Source organism: Elaeis guineensis, chromosome 4 (genome assembly GCF_000442705.2).
Source record: "Elaeis guineensis isolate ETL-2024a chromosome 4, EG11, whole genome shotgun sequence".
Lineage (NCBI taxonomy): Eukaryota > Viridiplantae > Streptophyta > Magnoliopsida > Arecales > Arecaceae > Elaeis > Elaeis guineensis.
In genome coordinates, this window is record NC_025996.2 from 36313308 (window position 1) to 36324234 (window position 10927).

The window sequence follows — 10927 nt, forward strand, 5'->3', positions numbered from 1 at the left end:
TCCCGTAGGAGTCCGGACGGATCTTACCGACAGTCGAAGTTGGCGACGGAGCCCGGCTCCCGTGGGAGTCCGGGCGGAGTCCCCCTTGAGGTTGAAGTTGAGGACGGAGCCCGGCTCCCGTAGGAGTCCGGGCGGAGTCTTCCTGCAATTAAAGTCAAAGGCGAAGTCCGGCTCCCGTAGGAGTCCGGACAGGGCTTACCAGCAGTTGATGTTGAAGACGGAGCCCGGCTCCCGTAGGAGTCCGGGCGGAGTCTACTTGCGGTTGAAGTTGTCGGCGGAGTCCGGCTCCCGTAAGAGTCCGGACGAAGTCTGTCTGCAGTCGTTGGAGTCGAGGGCGAAGCCCGGCTCCCGTAGGAGTCCGGGCGGAGTCTTCCTGCAATTAAAGTCAAAGGCGAAGTCCGGCTAATCCTGTTGGAGTCCGGACAAGGCTTATCGGTAGTTGATGTTGAGGACGGAGCCCGGCTCCCGTAGGAGTCCGGGCGGAGTCTACTTGCGGTTGAAGTTGTCGGCGGAGTCCGGCTCCCGTAGGAGTCCGGACGAAGTCTGTCTGCAGCCGTTTGTGTCGAGGACGAAGCCCGGCTCTCGTAGGAGTCCGGACGGAGTCTTCCTGCAATTAAAGTCAAAGGCGAAGTCCGGCTCTCGTAGGAGTCCGGACAAAGCTTACCGGCAGTTGATGTTGAGGACGGAGCCCGGCTCCCGTAGGAGTCCGGACGGAGTCTTCTTGCGGTTGAAGTTGTCGGCGGAGTCCGGCTCCCGTAGGAGTCCGGACGAAGTCTGTCTGCAGCCGTTGGTGTCGAGGACGAAGCCCGGCTCTCGTAGGAGTCCGGGCGGAGTCTTCCTGCAATTAAAGTCAAAGGCGAAGTCCGGCTCCCGTAGGAGTCCGGGCGGAGTCTTCTTGCGGTTGAAGTTGTCGGCGGAGTCCGGCTCCCGTAGGAGTCCGGACGAAGTCTGTCTGCAGCCGTTGGAGTCGAGGACGAAGCCCGGCTCCCGTAGGAGTCCGGACAAGGCTTATCGGCAGTTGATGTTGAGGATGGAGCCCGGCTCCCGTAGTAGTCCGGGCGGAGTCCCTCTTGAGGTTGGAGCTGTGGACAGAGCCCATCTCCCGTGGGAGTTCGGAGAGTTGTGGACAGAGCCCATCTCCCGTGGGAGTTCGGGCGGAGTCCTTCTTCAGTTGAAGTTGGCGACGTAGCCCGGCTCCTGTAGGGGTTCGGGCTGAGCTCGCAAGGGCTAATCCCGCTGAGAACTTCGGCCATGGGTATTTTGTACCCAACACCAGTCCCCCTACTTCCGAGTTTGAATTACGAACGAAGGAAGTACAGAGAGATGGGCATGGCCGAAGTTGTCCTCTCGAATCCTGTGCATAACCGCTCTTGGATATGTTGGCATTTAATGTGTGCACGTCAGAGCCCTTTTTTCGGTTAAGGCGACCTGAAGAGTCTTTTCGGAACTCCCGCTGAAACGCGATTCCAAGCGTCGCGCTACGGAAATTTGCGAACAGTCAATCCTCGATAGCGGCGAGTGGGACATGCGGGACACGTGGCATGCACCAGTTGGCCTAGGGACATCCGCCGCCATAACTGCGCTAAGATCCGTTGGCTATTTAAACCCCCTACTCTTCCTTCGGGGCTTCATCCTGTCGAGAGGACGGCACCTTTCTTTCGTCTGAGAGCCTAGCTACTCAGCCATTTCCTCCGCACCGGTCCTTGCCGTCTTCAGCCCCTCGATTCTTCTCTAAGGGGTTCCCACGTCATATCCTCTACCCCGGAGGCCATCCTCGAAGGGATGTCTAGGTCTTGGAGGAAGGCGAGGAGGAGAACAGCGGTCGGTGAGTTCTCCAATCATCAAGTGGCCGCTGAGGATCCCCGTCGTTTCAACAACAGGGGTTTAATAACGAGGGCCGCCGGTAAGGGTATTCTGCCCGAGAATTTCGGAGTAGCAAGGCGGGGTGATACCGGTCAAGAGGGCAGAGCTGTCGTCACAAGCTGTGGCGGGATCCTTGATGCCGTCGGGGCCGAGGGACCAGAAGCGGCCGGCGTCGACTGTGGGGCAGTAAAATTTGTTGCGGGGGCGGTGGAAGTAGCGCATGCCGACCTTGCCGGAGCGGTTTGGACGGTGGCTACCATGGAGTATTCGGTGATGACGCATATCTCTGGCGCCACCGTTGCCCCCAGGGTGACTCCGGTTCTTCTTGAAACAGGTCTTCGTCGCCGCTGTCGTTGTCCTTACCGTCCCCGGGAATCTATCCCATCCTTTTCCCCCTGAGGTTGGGACTTCGGAGGTGGGGCGAAGCAAGGCGGGGCGAAAGCCGATAGGCCCGCCACACGTACTAGACACGAAATGGGAAGAGAAGTTTGCAGCTTGAAGCGGCTTCCGGTGTATCCTTTCCAAACTGTGTTCTCGATGTCGTTGAATTTTTTTTTTTTGGCCCATCGGGTCTTGTAACGTACACCTTGTTGGTTGAAAAATGAAAAGGAGATTTTGTTACCTCGTCTGCATCTTGCGTCGAATAGTCGCCTGTCGAACTTCTTTATTCTTTTTTCTTCTCTCTTCCTCCTTTTCTTCTTTTCTTTTTCACGTCATCCTAAGGTCATCGACGACCTCTTTTATTCGTGTTGGATTGTTATTTGCCGAGCTCCTTTTCGACTTTTACGCCATTCGAAGATACTCGGTTGTTATTTTTCCGTCAATGGCTGCAGGTTCGCTTGGGGCCATTCGGGCCGGGGGTCCCTCCTAGGGCTTAAATTCGGGGGTCTGAGCTTCTGTCACCCTAAGTAAGTTGTCCTATTTTGTGTTGAAAACTTCCTCAAAAGCTGGGACTCCCGATGGGAGCCCCAGTCCTTGCGGTGACAGAGGTTTTTGTACCTCGACTGCTGTCCGTTTTCCAATCGTAGCTGTCATGGTCCGTTGCCTTCCTTTTTCCTTCTCGCTCGGAATTTTTCTCCTCTGAAGTCAAGGCGAAGTTCGGCTCCCGTGGGAGTCCGGACGGAACCCTCCTGTGATTGGAGTCGTGGGCGGAGCCTGGCTCCCGTAGGAGTCCGGGTGGAGTCTTCCTTGGCGTCGTGGACGGAGCCCGGCTTCCGTAGGAGTCCGGGTGGAGTCTTCCTTGGCGTCGTGAACGGAGTCCGGCTCCCGTAGGAGTCCTGGTGGAGTCTTCCTTGGCGTCGTGAACGGGGCCCGGCTCCCGTAGGAGTCTGGGTGGAGCCTTCCTTGGCGTCGTGAACGGGGCCCGGCTCCCGTAGGAGTCCGGGTGGAGCCTTCCTTGGCGTCGTGAATGGGGCCTGGCTCTCGTAGGAGTCCGGATGGAGTCTTCCTTGGCGTCGTGAACGGGGCCCGGCTCCCGTAGGAGTCCGGGTGGAGTCTTCCTTGGCGTCGTGAACGGGGCCCGGCTCCCATAGGAGTCCGGGCCTTCCACTTTGCTCGAGCCAGGGCGAGGTTCTCCTCCCGTTCTCGGCTTGGCTGTGGGGGCGCGTTAGGGCGCCGTAAGGCCTCTCCCCCCATCCGGTCTGAAAGAACCGGGCCTTCCACTTTGCTCATGTCAGGACGAGGTTCTCCTCCTGTTCCTGACATGGCTGTGGGGGCACATTAGGGCGCTGTAAGGCCTCTCCCCCCATCCGGTCTAAAAGAACTGGGCCTTCGACCTTGCTCATGTCAGGACGAGGTTCTCCTCCTGTTCCTGACATGGCTGTGGGGCACATTAGGGCGCTGTAAGGCCTCTCCCCCCATCCGGTCTAAAAGAACCGGGCCTTCGACCTTGCTCATGTCAGGACGAGGTTCTCCTCCTGTTCCTGACATGGCTGTGGGGGCACATTAGGGCGCTGTAAGGCCTCTCCCCCCATCCGGTCTAAAAGAACCGGGCCTTCGACCTTGCTCCTCATGTCAGGACGAGGTTCTCCTCCTGTTCCTGACATGGCTGTGGGGGCACATTAGGGCGCTGTAAGGCCTCTCCCCCCATCCGGTCTAAAAGAACCGGGCCTTCGACCTTGTCGGGATGAGGTTTCCCTTTCGTTCTTGATACAGTTTGTTTGCATTGTCCAAGGACATATAGGTATGTGATTTTCAATTAAAATGAAGTTACTGGTAGTACATCCGCAAGTTTTCCGAGCTCCACGGTCGCGGGAGGTCGGCTCCTCCGAGTTCCTTAAGATAATAAGTTCCGGGCCGGACTACTTCTTTGACTTCGTAAGGTCCCTCCCAGTTTAGGGCGAGTTTCCCTCGGTCCTGAGGTTGCGAGACAGCGGCTCGTCAAAGCACTAGATCTCCCGCTCTAAAGGCTTTGTTTTTAACCCGGGCGTTGTAATATCGAGCAACCTTCTGTTTGTAGGCCGCCATCCGAACCTGAGCTATCTCCCGTCTTTCTTTCAGTAGGTCGAGGTTGGCTCTAAGACCTTGCGAACTTTGATGTTTGTCGAACGCCACGACTCGTGCTGACGGGAGTTTAAGCTCGATGGGGATGACGGCTTCCGTACCGAAGGCTAAAGCGAAAGGGGTCTCCCCCGTGGGTAGCCTCTGAGTAGTTCGATACGCCCACAACACATGATAAAGTTCGTCCGTCCAAGTTCCCTTCGCTTTTTCAAGCCTTGTCTTAATCCCCTGCAAAAGAGTTCTATTGGTTACCTCAGCTTCGCCGTTCGCCTGGGGATGGGCTACTGATGTGAAGTTGTGGGAGATGTTTAGATCTTCACAGAATTCGGCGAATTTCGCTCCCGCAAATTGTCGTCCATTATTAGTGATTAGGGTTCTAGGCAGACCGAACCTACACACGATCGATTTCCAGACGAAATCTTGAACTTTTGCTTCCGTGATTTTTGCTAGTGGTTCGGCTTCAACCCATTTGGTGAAGTAGTCGATCGCTACGAGGAGGAACTTCTTTTGCCCAAATGTCATGGGAAAAGGGCCAAGGATATCCATCCCCCACTGTGCAAAAGGCCATGGGGCACTCAAGGGTGTGAGTTCGGTGGTGGGCTGTCTCTGGATGTTGGCGTATCTCTGGCATCGATCACATTTTTTGACATATTCAATGGAATCACGATGCATCGTTGGCCAGTAATATCCCTGGCGGAGCAGCTTGTGGGATAAAGATCTAGTCCCCAAATGATTTCCGCAAATCCCCTCATGTACTTCCCACAAGACGTAGTTAGCTTCCGAGGGCCGGAGGCATTTCAAGAGGGGCAAGGAGTATGATCTTTTGTACAATTTGCCCTCATAAAGGATGTATCGGGAGGCTTGATTTCGGAGCTTCCGAGCCTCCTTCGCGTCCTGGGGGAGAACTCCATCTCTGAGATAGGTTATCAGCGGGTCGACCCAGCTGGGCTCGTGGTCGATCTCCATTACGGGCCGCGATTCTTCTGTACTCGGGTGTTTTAGAACTTCAAAGAGGACGTCTTTGGGCAATTCGGCCGGAGCCGATGTCGCCAGCTTGGAGAGAAGATCGGCTCTGGTATTCTCCAGCCTTGGAATCTGTCTAATGTTGAAGCTGCTGAAGGCGGGGGTGAGCTCCTTTACCTTCTCAAGGTATCTGGCCATATTGTCCTCCCGCGCTTCGTAACTCCCGCTGACTTGCCCCACCACCAGTTGAGAGTCACTGTGCACCCGGAGCTGACTTATTCCCAGCTCTCTGGCGATCCTTAGTCCTGCGATCAGAGCTTCATATTCCGCTCCATTGTTTGTTGCGGGGAACTCGAAACGCAGAGCGTACTCCGCGATGACTCCCTCCGGACTGGCCAAGATCAGGCCTGCACCTGCGCCCGACATGTTGGAAGATCCATCCACATAGAGGGTCCAAAAACGATCGGAGGGATTGGCCTCTTCGTTGGGGGAGTTCGGTTGAGACTTCAGGTCGCCAACTTTGCTTTGCTCAGGTTCGGCCTCCTCTGGGATGGTGCACTCTACTATGAAATCTGCCAGTATTTGGGCCTTTACTGCTGGTCTAGGTCTGTAGTTGATGTCGAATTCCATGAGCTCGATCGCCCATTTTGCCATTCTTCCGGAGGTGTCAGCCCGGTGCAAAACCGCCTTGATCGGTTGATCGGTGAGTAGCGTCACGGTCTGCCCTTGAAAGTATGGTCGGAGCTTTCGAGCTGCAACCAAGGCGTAGGTCAGTTTTTCCAATTTGGTGTACCTGGTCTCGGCGTCCCTCAGCGCGCGGCTAATGTAGTAGACTGGTTGCTGGACTTTCGTTTCTTCTTTGACAAGGACGGCCGCGAGGGCCATGGGAGAGACCGCTAGGTATAAAAATAGTTCCTCCCCAGGTTCAGGCTTTGCCAACAGCGGGGGTGAGCTAAGGTAGCTTCTTAACTCTTCGAACGCCTGTTGGCATTCAGAGGTCCAACAGAAGTTCTTCGGCTGCTTGAGGGTTTGAAAGAAGGGCAAGCACCGTTCGGCTGACCTCGCAACGAAGCGATTAAGAGCCGCTATCCTCCCTGTGAGGCGCTGAACCTCTTTGATCGACTTTGGGGCGGTCATCTCCTGGATGGCGCGAATTTTATCTGGATTGGCCTCAATCCCGCGCCCTGATACCATGAAGCCCAGGAACTTTCCTGAGGTTACTCCGAAAGCGCATTTAGTTGGGTTCAGCTTCATTCTATACTTTCGGAGAGCATCAAAGGTCTCCTCGAGGTCGGCGACATGATTTTTGGAAGATTTGCTTTTTACGAGCATATCGTCCACGTAGATCTTCATGTTTCGGCCGATCTGCTCTTTGAAGATTTTGTTCACCAACCGTTGGTAGGTTGCGCCCGCATTCTTGAGGCCGAAAGGCATGACCCTGTAACAGTAAAGGCCGCGATTAGTGATGAAAGCTGTTTTTTCTTCATCTTCCGACGCCATTCTAATTTGATTATAGCCGGAGAACGCGTCCATAAAGGTGAGGAGCTCATGGCCTGAGGTCGCGTCCACCAGTTGGTCAATTCTGGGAAGGGGGTAGCTGTCCTTTGGACAAGCCTTATTCAGCTTTTTGAAGTCTATGCACATCCTCCACTTGCCGTTTGCTTTTTTGACCAGAACAACATTGGAAATCCAATCAGGATAATTGACTTCCTTAATGAATCCGGCCTTGAGGAGCTTATCCACTTCCTCGGCTATCGCCTTCTGCCTCTCCGGGGCATGACTTCGGATTTTTTCTTTCGTCGGTCGATGCTTTGGATCGACGGCCAGATGATGCTCCATGACTTCCGTGTCAATTCCCGGCATGTCTGCTGGAACCCAAGCGAAAACGTCCGCATTCCTTCGCAGAAAATCAATAAGACGCGTCCGCACCTCCTCCCCTAGGTTGGAGCCAATTAGCGCCACATGCTCCGCGTTCCCATCATTCAATGGGATTGGTACCAGATCTTCGATTGGGCCGTCCCTTTCTTCGGTGAGGTCATCGCGAGCATCTAGTCCATCGACGGGACAGGGGTCAGCCTGATCGCTTCTTTGTAAGGCGATGTTGTAGCAGTGTCTGGCCAGGGCTTGGTCTCCTCGGACCTCTCCGATCCCCTGGTTGGTGGGGAACTTCAACTTCAAATGGTAGGTCGAAACGACAGCTCGGAGAGCATTGAGGCCGGGTCGGCCAAGGATTGCATTGTAGGCGGATGGCGCCTTCACCACCAAGAAATTCACCAGAGCCCTGGATTGCTTTGGATATTGACCCGCGGCCACAGTCAAAGCTATCATTCCTTCCGTCGGAACGGCATCACCGGTAAACCCTACCAGGGGGGAGCAAATCGGCCTCAGATGACCGCCAAGAGCGGACATTCTTGAAAAGGCGTCGTAGAACAAGATGTCGACCGAACTTTCGTTGTCGACAAGAATGCGACGGACGTCGTAATTTGCTATATTCAAGGAAACTACGACTGCGTCGTTATGAGGGAATTGGACTCCCCGGGTGTCTTCTTCGGTAAAGGTTATGGGTTCTTCAACCTTTTGCCGCTTGGGGAATACAGCCGGTATGTTGGTTGCCTCCCGTCGGGATCCCCCCGAAATGGTGTTGACGGAATCCGATAGAGGCCGATCGTCTGGCCACTCCTTGTCGGCGACCATAGCCGGAGGTAGTTGTGCGAATGCCTCGCGAGAAGGCATCAGGTGAGGAAAGGAGGAGTGGGTGCCGGATAAGATGACCGGAGGTGGATCCGTTGAGCGCTCCGTTAAGAACAAGGGTATTGCGAAGACACAGCCCCTTCCTCTAGCGCCAATCATGTTGGTGCAAAAATCCGCTTGCGCCGGAGAAGCTGGAGTCGAGGAAGTCGCGGTCGCCGTCGGGACCTGCAAAGAAAGTCTAAATCGGAGGTGGGGTTGCTCCGGCAAGACCCTCCGACGCTCAAGTCAGTTCTCTGCCTCAATAAGAATGGAGTGCTCGAACGGAGAATTTAGCAGAGTTTTTAGATGAAAGATGAGAGCTTATTGAATAACGTATCTGGGGCCCCCTTTTATAGGCGGAGGGGGCAGTAGCCTGATAGTGACATCTGTAACCGTCTGGCAGAGGGCTGCCCAGGGTCAGGCGGAGTTTGCTGCGAAGAGTAGTGGAGTAGACCCGTGGCTATCACTGGGGCGTGCCACGTGGAGTCTGCTGCGGGGAGTGGAGCGGCATCTGTTGTCACGACTTGCCAGCGGATGGGAGAATCGCGCGGTATCCGTCGCAGGAAGTGGAGCAGGGTCGTGGCCGTTATTGTGGCCTGCCAGGGAGTAGTGGAGCTGCGCGGGATCCGTCGTAGGAAGTGGAGCAGTGCTGGGACCGTTACTGCGGCCTGTCAGGGAGTGATGGAGCTGCGCGGAATCCGCCGCAGGAAGTGGAGCAGGATCGTGGCCGTTATTGTGGCCTGCCAGGGAGTGCAGATCCGTCGGTTGAAGTTCGACAGCAGTCGGAGCTGATGACGGAGTCCGGCTCCCGTAGGAGTCCGGGCGGAGTCCCCTGCAATTAAGGTCAGGTGCGAAGTCCGGCTCCCGTAGGAGTCCGGACGGATCTTACCGACAGTCGAAGTTGGCAACAGAGCCCGGCTCCCGTGGGAGTCCGGGCGGAGTCCCCCTTGAGGTTGAAGTTGAGGACGGAGCCCGGCTCCCGTAGGAGTCCGGGCGGAGTCTTCCTGCAATTAAAGTCAAAGGCGAAGTCCGGCTCCCGTAGGAGTCCGGACAGGGCTTACCAGCAGTTGATGTTGAGGACGGAGTCCGGCTCCCGTAGGAGTCCGGGCGGAGTCTATTTGCGGTTGAAGTTGTCGGCGGAGTCCGGCTCCCGTAAGAGTCCGGACGAAGTCTGTCTGCAGTCGTTGGAGTCGAGGGCGAAGCCCGACTCCTGTAGGAGTCCGGGCGGAGTCTTCCTGCAATTAAAGTCAAAGGCGAAGTCCGGCTAATCCTGTTGGAGTCCGGACAAGGCTTACCGGCAGTTGATGTTGAGCCCGGCTCCCGTAGGAGTCCGGGCGGAGTCTACTTGCGGTTGAAGTTGTCGGCGGAGTCCGGCTCTCGTAGGAGTCCGGACGAAGTCTGTCTGCAGCCGTTGGTGTCGAGGACGAAGCCCGACTCTCGTAGGAGTCCGGACGGAGTCTTCCTGCAATTAAAGTCAAAGGCGAAGTCCGGCTCCCGTAGGAGTCCGGACAAGGCTTACCCGCAGTTGATGTTGAGGACGGAGCCTGGCTCCCGTAGGAGTCCGGGCGGAGTCTTCTTGTGGTTGAAGTTGTCGGCGGAGTCCGGCTCCCGTAGGAGTCCGGACGAAGTCTGTCTGCAGCCGTTGGTGTCGAGGACGAAGCCCGGCTCTCGTAGGAGTCCGGGCGGAGTCTTCCTGCAATTAAAGTCAAAGGCGAAGTCCGGCTCCCGTAGGAGTCCGGACAAGGCTTACCGGCAGTTGATGTTGAGGACAGAGCCCGGCTCCCGTAGGAGTCCGGGCTGAGTCTTCTTGCGGTTGAAGTTGTCGGTGGAGTCCGGCTCCCGTAGGAGTCCGGACGAAGTCTGTCTGCAGCCGTTGGAGTCGAGGACGAAGCCCGGCTCCCGTAGGAGTCCGGACAAGGCTTACCGGCAGTTGATGTTGAGGACGGAGCCCGGCTCCCGTAGTAGTCCGGGCGGAGTCCCTCTTGAGGTTGGAGCTGTGGACAGAGCCCATCTCCCGTGGGAGTTCGGAGAGCCGTGGACAGAGCCCATCTCCCGTGGGAGTTCGGGCGGAATCCTTCTTCAGTTGAAGTTGGCGACGTAGCCCGGCTCCTGTAGGGGTCCGGGCTGAGCTCGCAAGGGCTAATCCCGCTGAAAACTTCGGCCGTGGGTATTTTGTACCCAACAGGTACCATACCCCGTACCGATTTCATGATGATAAAGTGTTGGTACACTTTGTGAGTCAGTTCGGAATACTGAGACTAGTTAAGCCCCTTGTGCCGAGTCTCGGTTTGGTACTGGCACGGTATGCTGCTTCCAGTATGGAACAGTACATACAGTGAACTTTGGTTGCAATGTCAGATTGTAATAAATTTTTATATTATTAGTATAGATAAAAGAGGTGGAAAATGTGGTTTGTATGTCTTAGAAGCTTATTATAATTGTAATTATGCTAGGAAAAGGTGATTTTATGCACTCCAAGATGATAGGGGATAAATCTTGGAATGATTTTGATCATGAGAATGAATAGCAGGGACTTAGGGGTGTTATAGTAGAAAACAGTAATGTCAAAGGAGATCCAATTATTGCATGTATGAGAACATTCTATTGGTAGGAAGTTTAACATGGTTGCCATTTGATTATTTGAAAATTACACCAAGGATATGAGCTGCTTTTTTGCAATTGAGGGGGCGAGCAGATCCAGCAGGAGCTTATTTGTAAAATATAAAGCTTCATAAATTTTTAACTTCACTAGCAGAAGGGAACTGATATAACAGATAAATGAGTTATCAGAGGTTATATTTAAACATATCACTGTATTGTTACTATCAGAGACATCCTTACTCTGGTACTTTGTCAAAGCATACTTCATCTT